The following is a 14,459-nucleotide window of genomic DNA, read 5'->3' as shown; positions in this document are numbered from 1 at the left end:
TGAGGTCATTGGTGCAATCTATACTGAGTGTAATTGACCTGGAGAATAATTTCAGTAGGTCTGGCCACTGATATATATTGCCTTTTAGTGTTTAAATTGTGTCAATATTTCACATTCTGAAATTAATGTGCTGAGCTAGTTATCATTCAATTACTCCATTCCAATTAAATCTTTTATTTGTTCTGTACTTTTACTCGCGTGTTATTCCTTTAAAAGTGTTGGTTGACGTCATTAGTCAGGGGGTGAGAGATTTAATGTGAGTAAAATAGTACAAGGAAAGTAGAGCTTATTTTAATTCTAAAATATAAACTTAATTCATGTAGTGACAATAGAGGGGCCTAACTTCAACATCGGTAGGCATTTAGTTAATGAATCTGGAGCGCTGTCCTACTTAGTTACAAGAAAAACAGGTAGGGGGCGCTACACATACAAAACAACAATGGCAGCCCTTACGGATGCAGTGTTTCTGCAGGCGGTACACAGTGAGAATACACTTTAGGACAATATAACGTTGCAGTCAAATTAATAATAATATAATAATAATGATAATAATACACACAAGATTATGTATTACAATGTTATGTGTCTGAAACAATAAGTATGTATATACACACACGATTATGTATTACAATGTTATGTGTCTGAAAAAATAAGTATGTATATTGCCGCTCAGGTAGTTTGGCGTGACTGGCCTGGAATGCTACAAAGTCGTGAGTCGTGGTTTGAAGTCGTGATTTACGTGCTCAAAAACCTGCCTGGAACGCAGCATCAGCTTTACTCTCCACTTGAATATATCAGAACTGTCTAGCAGTGAGATCGACAACAACACAACGTTAACCGTAGGGCTGCACGATTTGGGGAAAATGTCATATTGCGATTAATGAGGTCAATATTGCGATTGCGATATAATAAACAAATGGTTTCATGAGTCAACTTGCTTGGTTCTAAAGTAAAATGCACACACAGATTAGTGATCATTCTGTGTATTAATGTGTATTTCTCAACTCAAACTAGCAACAACAACTAAATGATTGATAACACCTATAATGATCAATAAGCCATTGATGTAAAAATGACGACACCCCCCACATTTTAAACGTTAATTATAGCCATCCAACATTACAGTGATTCCATCAATATAATTGAAAGCTATCAACTTTTAAAATATTTATTAGGCTTAAAAAAAATAACAGCTTTTAAATGAAGTGAACTTCAAACAATCCTCACATAAACCCATAATAAATGCCATATTTACCTGTGCCCTTCCTGTCTTAACAAGTAGGATTGAGGATTTATATACAGATTTATATACAGAAATTGAATAAAGTTATCAAACAGTCTGCGCTGCATGAATTATAAATTATATATAGACTAATCCTTATTAAAGCTACAAAACTTCTTTAGTCAAGAGCAGTGAGTAATTTTGTGTTCCCTTTAGTTCTTTGATTAACTTTACTGACAGAACGCTTTATTCGCTGCTGGCCCTTTAAGAGCAGCCGTTGCTGAGACGCGGATCTCACACGCGCCTCATTTTCTCACAAGCACAACTCTTTTCGTCCATCATAAGACTGCTCTTATGTTATGAAGATAATCGACAAAACGACATTTTGGCATAATTGTGTGTGTTCTTGTTCGTTCAAGCTCGAAAGAGAACTGTATTCTGGCACGCGGTCTGTGCATGCGCATTATACTGCAGGGCTCGAAATTAACTTTTTTTTACCTGGTAGCACTGGTGCTCCCAACTTCAAAAAGTTAGGAGCACCAGCAGAAATTTAGGAGCACCCACCAAATTTGACATTTAGCTCTGCCAGAAGAGCGGAACGACCGGCAGCATTCTGATGATTAAAAGCCTTAATAATCGAACCTGATTTGTTTTCCACACACTTGTCCCTGCATTTTTTTGTGCTTGGCACTCTCTCCTTGTTTAACCAAGCTCTTGCGCTTAAAATTTATTGGTTTTCGGTGGTGGCCGATGGACACTGTCATCCTTTCTTGCCCGATTTTTATTTTTATTTTTTTTATTAAAGCTGTGATTTTACTTCTGTATTTCATAGCTTTGTAAGATAAAATCCTTCTTTGCTAAACCTAATCATCATTTTGGTATACCATCATATCAATATCAAAAACTACAATAATAAAGTAGCATTAAAAAGTTTCTTTTAACTAATTTTCTACCATATACAATTGAATACAATTAGCAGCTAGCTAACAACAACTTGATTTGCACTTTTTGTTTCTGGTTTCACCTCACTCCAGTCTAAACTAAAAGTTTTGGGTTTTTTTGGTAAGTTTTTTTCACATTGTCATATAAATAACCTGAAAATACTGTAGTTTATTAAGGTTAAATCTTCCTAACCACTCTTACTAAAAACAAATGGGGCAAGCACACTTACATTCTCATTTTAAGAGGTGTTCTGAGTAAATGTGGTTTGATTGGTTAACATTAGTTAATGCATTAGGCTAACTAACATGAACCATGAGCAATACATTTGTTACTGTATTTATGAATCTTTGTTAATCTTAGTTAATAAAAAATACAGCTGTTCATTGTTTGTTCATGTTACTTCACAGTGCATTAGGCTAACTAATGTTAACAAATACATCTTTTGATTTCAATAAGGCTACTATTAATGATTAAATTAGCATTAACAAAGATTAATAAATGCTGTAGAAATGCAGTTTATTTATAGTTAATGTTAACTAATGTAGTTAACTAGAGTTTAATAAATTTAACTTTATTGTAAAGTGTTACCGATTTGTTATACACCGATGCAGACGTCTCGTGAGTTCAGTGTTGGACAGATCAGTTGTTTTAACCATTCATTAAATGGAATCAGTTCAAAGGAGTCATTAGTTTGCGAATCGGACGTGTCATTAGCGGACGTGTAGGCTACGGTACGCATTGTTGTGTGATTATCCCAGCAGTTTAGTACATCGCACAAGATTTGTGTCAACACAGAAAACATTTCATCACTGGATAGTTTGTTTTGTTTATTGAAATTGAGGTTTATGTCAGCTGAATGTGCGGAACGCTTTTTTTTTTGTTGCACAATTCACACCCTGGGGGTAATTCAGGAGAAAAATCTCCGAATGCTTCACGTGAAACTTCGGTCTTCTTACCTTTACCATCGTGTCAATTCTCGATTTCGATTAATATGCGTGAGGGAGGGAGAGCAAGACTGTTTGAAGAACAGAGCTGTGAGAGTCTCTCTCTCTCTCTCTCTCTCTCTCTCTCTCTCTCTCTCTCTCTCTCTCTCTCTCTCTCTCTCTCTCTCTCTCTCTCTCTCTCTCTCTCTATCTCTCTATGCTCGTTCTTTCAGTAATATGAGCCCTGTCACAAGCGCAGCCGTCAGTCATCTATCACTCAACGATCAAATAAGGCTTTGGCGGTCGCCAAAAAAATTAAATGCAGGAAAAACCTCGTTTCATCTTCTCTCTTATTCAGCCTTTTAGTCGCGCGGTAGTCAGCTCCCTGTCACGTGACAACGGAGCGCAGCGTAAGTGAATGGGAGTGATTGACAGCTAATATTAACCTATCTAAAATCTGCTTTAAAGTTAGGAACGTAAGGATGAAGTTTGATTGGATGTAATCGTTGGATAGAATGATGGTCCGGCCACCACGTATCAGTGCACATAAGGTACACACTGAGCAGTAATTTGCGAACGTTATGTAGAGAAATAAAAACAGGTCGCACCACAACCATTATTTGCACTCGCACAGATGCTCCCAAATATATATTTAGGTCGCACAGATTAAATTTCAGGAGCATATGCGAGCAAAATGGTCGCAATTTCGAGCCCTGCACTGGCGCGCGTTATTCTGTGAGTCACATTCAGGACATTCACAGGCAGCGCGCTCTTTTGACTTCTTGTCGTGCAAAATGGTTTTTTAGGCATTTGCACGAATAAGAGCGGGATCATGTAACACTAAAGGATGACAAAAAAGAAGAGATGCGGTGTTAATAGCCCTAATTTGTTTATTTCATATAAAATCGCGGCATTTTGCGTTATATAATCGCATAGGTTTGACATCGCGATTACGATTGCGATACGATTAATCGTGCAGCACTAGTTAACCGGAACTTTATTTTTGGTTTCCCTTAAAGGTATAGTTCCTTAGTGAATGTCTCTTACTTGTGGGTCACCACAATTCCATATTTGGTGATAATATAGCATAATAGATTTATAAGCCTCTTCCTTTTCTTTTTCTTTTTTTGTTGTAGGCCAGGAACACCACAAGAGTGACTTTGTACAAAATAAAAGCATTTCAAAACAAACTTCCTGGTTAGACAATAAAAGCACACTAGTGTGATAAACTGCATTTTTTTTTTCCATATTTTGTTGAATATTGACAAAATTATCCACAAATGCTTTTTTCACTCAAAACTGAGGTGCATTTGCTCAGATCAGTGTGGCCTGCGATCATTCAGTTCCAATAAGAAATACAAAACCTGTAGTAATTGAAAGAAAACAAGTTGAAAAAAAGATTGATTCCCATATTTGGATATTGCCATTAACATTGTTACAATTTCCAGATTGGTCTGAAGGAGGAACGCAAAAGCAAAAATAGATGGTGGTGAATGAGCATGAAACCAGCCTGACTTCAGCCCCAGAATTGTGTCATAACAATAACCCAAATAACCACATTATGTTTCACAATAGAAAATTGTCTATTTACAAAATCAAGCAGAACAACCAACATAACCAATCTAACGCCTCAACCAAACTACCTAAACTAAAAGAAAAGTATACAAAAGTACAGCAAGACACGCTAACTCCCTAGCTTAAAACAGGAGAAAAAGTTCAATTGAACAATGAAGAAATAATGATTAAACTAGTAAACTTCAAGTAGGGGAGAGCACAACCTAATGCTTTTTGACTTTCTCAGTTTCTGTAAACCAATAGGGTTCAGAGTATTATTTTTTCCCCCCATTAATTTCACACTTCTAGTACAATTATGTGGTTTTGTTTCATTAATACAGCCAGCGTATACTTTTTTCTTGATTTACCCCGAAATTGTGGAAGTGAAATGTGAAAACATGCCCCATAGGGCAAATATGACAGATTAAAATGTTATCTGATCTAATAAAAAAAATATACAAGACAAGCTAAAATATTTTCTCAATAAAATACAATTATTTACTTTTTCATATAAAATAATGGCATTGTTTAATAATAAAAATAAATAAATTGAGTTTGACAACACACCGCAAAAAGCAGATACAGCATAGTTCAAAACATAATAATTATTAATAATTTCTAAACATTGACTCTGTCTTTATCCAGCTTTTTCTCAATAGAATTTATAAAAGTGTATAGAACAGAATAGTTCTAATAAACATTGTAACGCAGTGTTACAACATGCCCCATCTGCACAACTGGGATTTAGCCTAAACCCGGCGAGTATCTTCTGCTTGTTAGCGAACCATTAAAGAACTATCTCAACTTTTAAATAACAGATTAGAGATTACAATAGTATCAGATTTGTCTAATTCTAAATAAACACAAAATGATCTAGATGACCTACTGCTTCCGCCCAGATTCTGAATGTGCATCCGATGGACACTTTTTTATCCCAGGAGACCACGGGAGAGGATACGTCATAAACGAACATGGAGGAGAACAGGGACGCGGGTGTTTTCAAATGTGAGTATAAATAACCAAAAACACGGTTCCTTGTGTTAGAATCACATTTGTTGAACTACTGTAGAGTGAACTGTTGAAGGTGTAAAGACGCTAGGTAGTATATTTGTGATTTTGCTGTAAAAACACGTTTTATTTTGTATTGCTAACAGGGGCCAAAACAGCAACATAGTGTCGGCCATGATCCGGCCCACATCTGGTACGCATTGAATCCACATATACCAGATGTGGGCCGGATCTGGGCCTATGTTGCTGTCTGGGCATTAAGCACACACACATGGATTTACATAAACCATATATATCTTAAATACGCTTACTAAATGTCTGTTTAACATCTGACAGGAAAATCTTTGAGAAGTATTGCAGATGAGCACGTCACAACATGAAATAGACATTGTGACACATAAAAAATTCATTGTGTATTCATGCATATCTGTCATATTACAAAACAAATTACATTTTGCTTGTTTTACTAAAATATATTTTCAGTAAAAAAAAAAAAAAATCTTCCCCATGGCATCGAAAATGGTAATGAATATCGATATTTTTCAAGGTATTGTACGAAGTTATAAATGACAACACTAGTGTAGTGTGCCATGTCTTAAGAAAGGTTGGGAAACACTGATTTAGATAGTGTGGATCTTATTTCAGCAAATTACCTCTCATGTAATCTGTCCCCGGCTAGTGTTACAACTCATTTGTATTTGTATTTGCCATTGACTCACATAATCTGTGTTTTATTTGTAGTATACAAATGTAGCTACCATGTATCAAAGTTTGAGAGATCTAGCACAAACACCCACTGAGTTACTGATGCTCACTTGTATGCAAATAAAAGAGAAAAACTTAGATGCAAGTTATTTTTGTACTCAAAGATCGCTTATTTTACACTTAAAGTACACTTGAAAATATATATTTTATTAATTAAAAAGTAGGCCAATTTAGGCCCAAGAAGTATTAAAATAGTACACTTACAAGTATAGGGCCTACTACTAGTACATTCATAATAGTACATTTCAAGTATACCTGAAAATAAATTTAAATTTACTTAATACTTAATTTATTTAATAAAATGAACTTGAAATATACTTTTTTTTTAAGGCCAAGCATGCATGTACAAGGCTCTGTGTGTAACAGTGACCACATTTCTACTTCTCTTTATTTACTTCTCTTAACTCAATCCCACTGATGACGAAACGGCCTCCACAAACCCAGGTCAAAGGGAAGAGATGGCCAATGAGACGTTTGTTCCCAGATGTTAACAGAGATATTACAGTAAAGTACTGTAGTACACAATCTACACATACTGAAACATATACCATATACTCAGTCAAAGACTTCATGATTTTCTATTTTGTTGAAGGTGATCAAATCAAAATATCTGAAAAGTACCACTGTAACCAAAATGATTACCTAAAACCTTTTCGATTGGCAGAAGGGTCAAATGCTGAATTCCTGAACTGCAAAAAGTCCTTCACTGGTTGAGGGTGGATTTGTTTTTGTAATAGATGTGTAAAATGGACCCACACCTGTAGTAACACTGTAGCTGTGCAGTGTTGTCACATCGTGTGGCTGTATAAGCACACGATGCAGGAGATCTGAAGAAATACAAATATTTATACACATAAACTCAAACGACTCTGGACGGAACTGACAGAATTTAGGGACAGCATCCGAAATGGCATACTTCCCTACTATATAGTAGGTTGAAAACAGTATGTGACAAAAGAAGTATGTCCGAATTCACAGTGCTCAAAAAAGAGTATGTAAAACGTCCACCGGAGAGGATTTGTGAATGGCAGTGAAGCGATGTAACTGACTGAGGTAGGTCACATGACAATGACAACATGGCGAGTATGTCCGGATGGAACATACTTTTTTAAACTTAACATTCATCCCTCGCTGTTCTGGGTCTCGTGGGGCATCAGCCTCAAGCTCCTAGTACCAACAGCCGTAAAACGAGAGCGTTCCAGTATCGGCTTCTTCCTTACGGCCTAGCATTATCCCCTCGCACTTTCACGGAATGCATGGATTCAGCAGCTTCACTGAGACTCCAGGCATTCGTGTCCTCAAATAAATAGACAACTGGTTAATTCTAGCTCAGTCACAGAAGATGGCAGTATGGTATCGAGATGGCATCCGTGGCCATATAAGGTGTTTGGGGTTGAGGCGTAATGCCACAAAAAGCGTACTGTCTCCCCGAAAGCAAACTACGTTCCTGGGGGTAGTATGAGACTCGCGTAAAATGACTACATGTGAGCTTAAATGTTCAATTCTCTCTATACCTTTATCAACTATAAACTAACTTCACAACTTTTACTTGCACTGATATAGCAAGACTTTTTCTTTTAGTTGTCCTCTTTCATAGACCGTTATTTTCTTCTTGCTGTGTAAATTTGTTTAAATTCTTAATATTTTTTAAATCTCGTAATTTTCTGAAGAGAGAAGTGAATCGCGCTGCTTCTCTCGCGAGAAATTAATCGCAGTTTCACTGATGTCACACCAAAACTCCTAAACTCAGGATCAAAGCCTGAGTTGACAGAGAAAGTTGATGATCAGCATCATGGTACCAACAAAGCCTGGTTGGATTGGTTTGGTTTTGTCAACTACCATCATGGTACAGGCTTCATAACAGGAAGCAGAATCAAAACGAAACAAAGAAAAATAAGCAGACCAGAACATTATCCTGACAGGTGTACTTTATTAGGAATTTCTTCTAGTGCTTCTATTGCAGTTTATCCACATATAGCTAATAAATAACTGAATTGTAAATTGCATAACTCAACTCAAATATTCGCTTATTAAGCCATTTAATAATGTTTGCAAAAAAATACATATTTATTTAACATTCTTTGGTCGTGTTAGAGGTTGCCACTGTGCTCTCCTGAATCTTACCCTTTCATGCATGAATTATGATAACCTCAGTCAGGATTTCTTTCCTATGTGTTTTTATTGCTCTTAGGGCATGAAAAACAAGATTATATATTTTTTTTACACATTTTTTCAAAGAGATTTTCAGGTGTCCACTTGAGTGGACAGCATGCATTTATGGTTTAAACTGAAGAGATACTATATTAAACATAATACAATAATCAAACAGATAAAGTATGTGTATTTAACAAACTAATCAATACAATTATATCAAATCATGTGAAAACTATAAAATATATACAAAAAATATAAATTCGAAATATTGCAAATGCAATTGAACTTCATACAAGTTGCACTTCGTGTATCTTTGATATCAGAACATGAGGACGTGATTCCATCAGAAATTTCTACAGCCTGTCAAGGTACAACAGTGGAAACCACTCAGATGCTCCCTCCAGTGTGCCAGAGTATGTCAATTTACCTTTATTAGCTGATAATTCTGATTATGTTCAAGATAGACACATTTCTAGCATAGGCCTCTTCTGAGAAAACCTAGCGATACGTATTTTTCAATCTCATCTGAAATTAGCAGTGTTGGGGCATGCATAACGCATTCAGATTACTTTTTTGATGTTACAAGTAAAGTAATGTGTCACAAGTAACGTGCATTACATAATCAGATTTGTTATAATGTTACGAGTAAAGTAATGTATTACAAGTAACATGTACTACCTAATCAGACTACTTTTCGATCTAACAAGTAAAGTAATTAATTACAAGTAATGTGCATTACGTAATCAGATTACTTTTTGTTGTTACGAGTAAAGTAACGCATTACAAGTAACATGCATTACGTAATCAGATTACTTTTTGGTGTTACGAGTAAAGAAAAGCATTACAATATAGTACATTACGAAATCGGATTACTTTTTGATCTAACAAGTAAAGTAATGCATTACAAGTAACATGCATTACGTAATCAGATTACTTTTTGATGTTACGAGTAAATACATGCATTACAAGCAACATTCATTGCGTAAACAGATAACTTTTTGATCTAACAAGTAATGCATTACATAATTAGATTACTTTTTTGATGAAATGAGTAAAGTAATACATAAGTCACATAAATTATGTAATCACATAACTTTTTTCGATGTCAATGAAATTAACATTCTAATAATACAAATACATTTATTTACAGTTAAAAAACGTCACTGCAGATTAAGTATTTTCAAAAACAATATTCACAGTATAAGTATGAATTGTAGCTGAAATATAGCCATTGATGCATGAGGTCCACTATAGTGGACAGGTGATTAATTAGATTTTTCTCCCAATCTAAAATCAAAACTTGGAAAATTTTACTGTCATATGACTCATTAGATATTGCTTGATGCTGCAATATTTTTTTTACCTACAAGAGTCTCCTAGGATAGAAGGAATGGGTGGATATTCCGGAGCAACTTGGCATGTCTGACTGACCATTGGCCATCTTGGTTTGGAGGGGGAAAAATCGAAACACAACGGCTTGCAACTTGGTTGCAATGTATAGGATGATCCACCAGGGTCCACTGAAGAGATTGATGTGCAACTTTGCCATCAAAACCCTTGCAAATTCAAGAAAATGCTTTTTTAATAGCTGTCCACTGTAGTGACCACTATGCATGAAAGGGTTAACAGGTTTTTGGATAATGTTTGCTAAGTTCTATTTTATTATGCACATTGATAAACAAAATAACATGTTACTAAGTTAAACTATTGACTGAGTTGAGTTTACATGCTAACAAACAGATTAGTTTAACTAATGTACAGTCGTCCCAGATCAGTTTTAGCAAAATACATTTGTGTGAAAATGATTGGCTTGTATATTTTCTCACATAGAAAGAAATTGAGGACAGATGATCGGAAGATAGGTGTTAATTGTTTTTGTTTTTTTAAATATTTTCAAATAAGTCATATTGGCTTATGGATATTTTTTATTGAACACATACTATTATATATTAAATAATATATTTATATAATGTTTCATCTTATTCTGTACTTAGTGCAAAATAAATATATAAATATTAAACTGTAAGTATGATGTTAAGTTCACTTAAACAGACACTATTGACACTAGTTTTTTACAATCACTTTGTCACTATTTTCAGAACCTTGATATCATTTTTCACAACTCTAGACACAAAACTCACAACCAATAATCAAAATGCACATTTTTCAAAACTATAAACCCTTTTCTCAATTACTTGGATACAATACACATAAAACTTAGATCATTTGTTCATTCTACAAAAATCACCTGTTCAATATGATACTTAACATCAAAGTACTACTATTTCAAAAGGCAATTCACACATTACATTTCAAATGTGTGTCTATTCATTTGCTTACAATGATCTAACTATCAATTGATACAACTGCTCAAAATGATAAGTAACTGTTGCATTACTCTTAATGCATAGTTGTATGGAAACAGACAAACAATCTTCCATGTTTACAGTAAATCATGAAACTTTCAAGATAACGAGATTCATAATTTGTCACCAATTAGCGTGGAGCATGAACCAATTAGACTACAATATCCATGGATGTAGCCTAATGTTTTATCATACTGTAATGCCTATGGTCCCAAATACTGTACCACCTTTTCAGACTATTTACAGTATTGACAGTACTGCACTGTATAGATGCAGGCCCTTGTAATTGATTGTCCAATTCTGCCAACTCGTTACTGATGATTGAGTGCATATTGTGGAATGAGTATATAAAGAGTTGATTGGGATCCAATTGCGAGAGCATAGTGATACGTAACATGGAGCCGGCAGGTGATCCAGGTCACAATGGAGGTCAAACAGTGGTGGGAGGAAGATGTGTTGGTCAAAGGAATGGCAGGGGACAGGCACCACTTTTGAGAGGTTGTCGTGGGCCTTGTTTGAGAGGTGTGGGGGAACGTGGTAGAGGACAGGCACCACTTTGAGAGGTGGTCGTGGGCCTCGTTTGAGAGGTGTGGGGGAACGTGGTAGAGGACAGGCACCACTTTTGAGAGGTGGTCGTGGGCCTCGTTTGAGAGGTGTGGGGGAACGTGGTAGAGGACAGGCACCACTTTGAGAGGTTGTCGTGGGCCTTGTTTGAGAGGTGTGGGGGAACGTGGTAGAGGACAGGAACCACTTTTGAGAGGTGGTCGTGGGCCTCGTTTGAGAGGTCTGGGGGAACGTGGTAGAGGACAGGCACCACTTTTGAGAGGTGTGGGGGAACGTGGTAGAGGACAGGCACCACTTTTGAGAGGTGTGGGGGAACGTGGTAGAGGACAGGCACCACTTTTGAGAGGTGGTCGTGGGCCTCGTTTGAGAGGTGTGGGGGAACGTGGTAGAGGACAGGCACCACTTTGAGAGGTTGTCATGGGCCTCGTTTGAGAGGTGTGGGGGAACGTTTTAGAGGACATGCACCACTTTTGAGAGGTGGTCGTGGGCCTCGTTTGAGAGGTCTGGGGGAACGTGGTAGAGGACAGGCACCACTTTTGAGAGGTGTGGGGGAACGTGGTAGAGGACAGGCACCACTTGAGAGGTGTGGGGGAACGTGGTAGAGGACAGGCACCACTTTTGAGAGGTGGTCGTGGGCCTTGTTTGAGAGGTGTGGGGGAACGTGGTAGAGGACAGGAACCACTTTTGAGAGGTGGTCGTGGGCCTCGTTTGAGAGGTGTGGGGGAACGTGGTAGAGGACAGGCACCACTTTTGAGAGGTGTGGGGGAACGTGGTAGAGGACAGGCACCACTTTTGAGAGGTTGTCGTAGGCCTCTTTAAGAGGTGTGGGGGAACGTGGTAGAGGACAGGCACCACTTTGAGAGGTGGTCGTGGGCCTCGTTTGAGAGGTGTGGGGGAACGTGGTAGAGGACATGCACCACTTTGAGAGGTTGTCATGGGCCTCGTTTGAGAGGTGTGGGGGAACGTTTTAGAGGACAGGCACCACTTTTGAGAGGTGGTCGTGGGCCTCGTTTGAGAGGTGTGGGGGAACGTGGTAGAGGACAGTAGGGCTGGGCGATAATTCGATCTCGATACGGGATCGCGATAAAATTTTGAACGATTTCGATAATATGCTTGGGACATATTATTCGATATCACATGAAAAAGTAAGCGCAACAACAACAGTATCAGAGTCTGCCGTATGCCGGTAGGACACGCCCACTTCTCAGCGAGCAGCGTGGCTACAGTAAACAGAAGGAGACAGAGAAAGGGAGAAAATTTTGGAAAAAGGAGAAAAAATGAGCGCAACTGAAGTTGAGGACAGCGAAAATAATGCCGAACATGAAGGCGACATCACTACATCATTCGAGACCGAAGACATTGTTGAAAAAAAAGGTAACACGACGGCAATTGTGTGGACGTGGTTTGGATATGGCAAAAACGACCAGGAACAGGCGAAGCCAGTCTGCAAAATATGCCGGCGGTTGGTACCAGCCAGGACGGGGAATACAACCAATCTTTTCCATCACCTGAGACGGCATCACCCCAGTAATTACTCTGAGAGTGTGACTCTGCGGGCTCAAGCTGGCACGACACCTCACGCACAGCCAAGCAAGACCACTACGTCGCCTTTTAGCATTGCTAGCGGGAGACAACAATCCATCCAGTCGTGCTTTGCAGCCATTGCCCCGTATGAAAAAAAAATCAAAGAGGAGCAAAAATATAGCTGTTACAGCTGTTAGTTTATATACAATGTTTCAGTAAGTAAAAGTTTGTATTATTGTATAAAGGGAGATGACTCATGTTAGCAATTACAAATGATGTGCACAACCTTTTATTTTTGCATTTTTCAATACCTCCAAAAAATCTCTGGGAGGTAAACCAGTATAATAGTATTATAGTGGTTTAGTTTTTGCATTTATTTTGTCTTTGTTTAGCACTTGAATGTGTCAGGGTGTGACCCACATGCTTACTTAGTTTGGTTTTGTGCTGCCTCTACAAATATTTGAGATTATTATTATTTAATAATTGTGTTTTAAGTTGTTTAAATAAGTTGTTGTTTACAAAATATATATTTTTTTAATAAATTGAAAAGTGACCACTGACCAGTCACTTACTAGTTTGCACTTGTTTGAAAGCATATAAAACTCTGTATGAGTGAAAGAGCGCTGCTATGAATTTTATTTTGCCAGTTGTGGGCCCTGCTGCTCTTGACCAATGGAAAGATTCATACAATGTGGGAGTGTAATGTGAATCCTTTGTCTGCATGAAGACCTTAACAAAAATATTTTGTGCTCATTATTGGAAGGTATATTGTTTAATTTTTTATGTTATTAAACTTTATTCGAAAGTTTCAGTGAATCTCTTATTTCTTCAAGCTTCAGGATATCCCTTACACTGGCAACATCTGCAAAAACTACATATCGTGATAAGAATTGAGATCGATCAATATGGAAAAACATATCGTGATAAAAAAAATTCCATATCGCCCAGCCCTAGAGGACAGGCGCCACTTTTGAGAGGTGTGGGGGAACGTGGTAGAGGACAGGCACCACTTTTGAGAGGTGGTCGTGGGCCTCGTTTGAGAGGTGTGGGGTAACGTGGTAGAGGACAGGCACCACTTTTGAGAGGTGGTCGTGGGCCTCGTTTGAGAGGTGTGGGGTAACGTGGTAGAGGACAAGGCCACGGACCAAGACAGCGGCAGCAACAGCATATAGTGTCCAATGAAATTCGGGCAATAGTTGTAGACCATGTTATAAATCATGGCATGACAATGACTTCAATGATACAACCAAACCTCAGAAGGTCAACCGTGGCCTCAATAATCAGAACTTTCCGCAATGAGAACCGGTAAGTTATCAGCATGCACTAAACTTTATGCATTGATTCAAAAATTCTACATTGTACAGTAATCTCTAAATCTCTTTCCAAAATGTATTTGTATGCTGATGACAACCATCACAAATTCATATATTTGGATGA

This window comes from Rhinichthys klamathensis, unplaced genomic scaffold (genome assembly GCF_029890125.1).
Source record: "Rhinichthys klamathensis goyatoka isolate OS25496 unplaced genomic scaffold, OSU_Roscu_1.1 h1tg000131l_1, whole genome shotgun sequence".
NCBI classification, from domain to species: Eukaryota; Metazoa; Chordata; class Actinopteri; order Cypriniformes; family Leuciscidae; genus Rhinichthys; species Rhinichthys klamathensis.
This window is presented reverse-complemented; position numbering follows the sequence as displayed.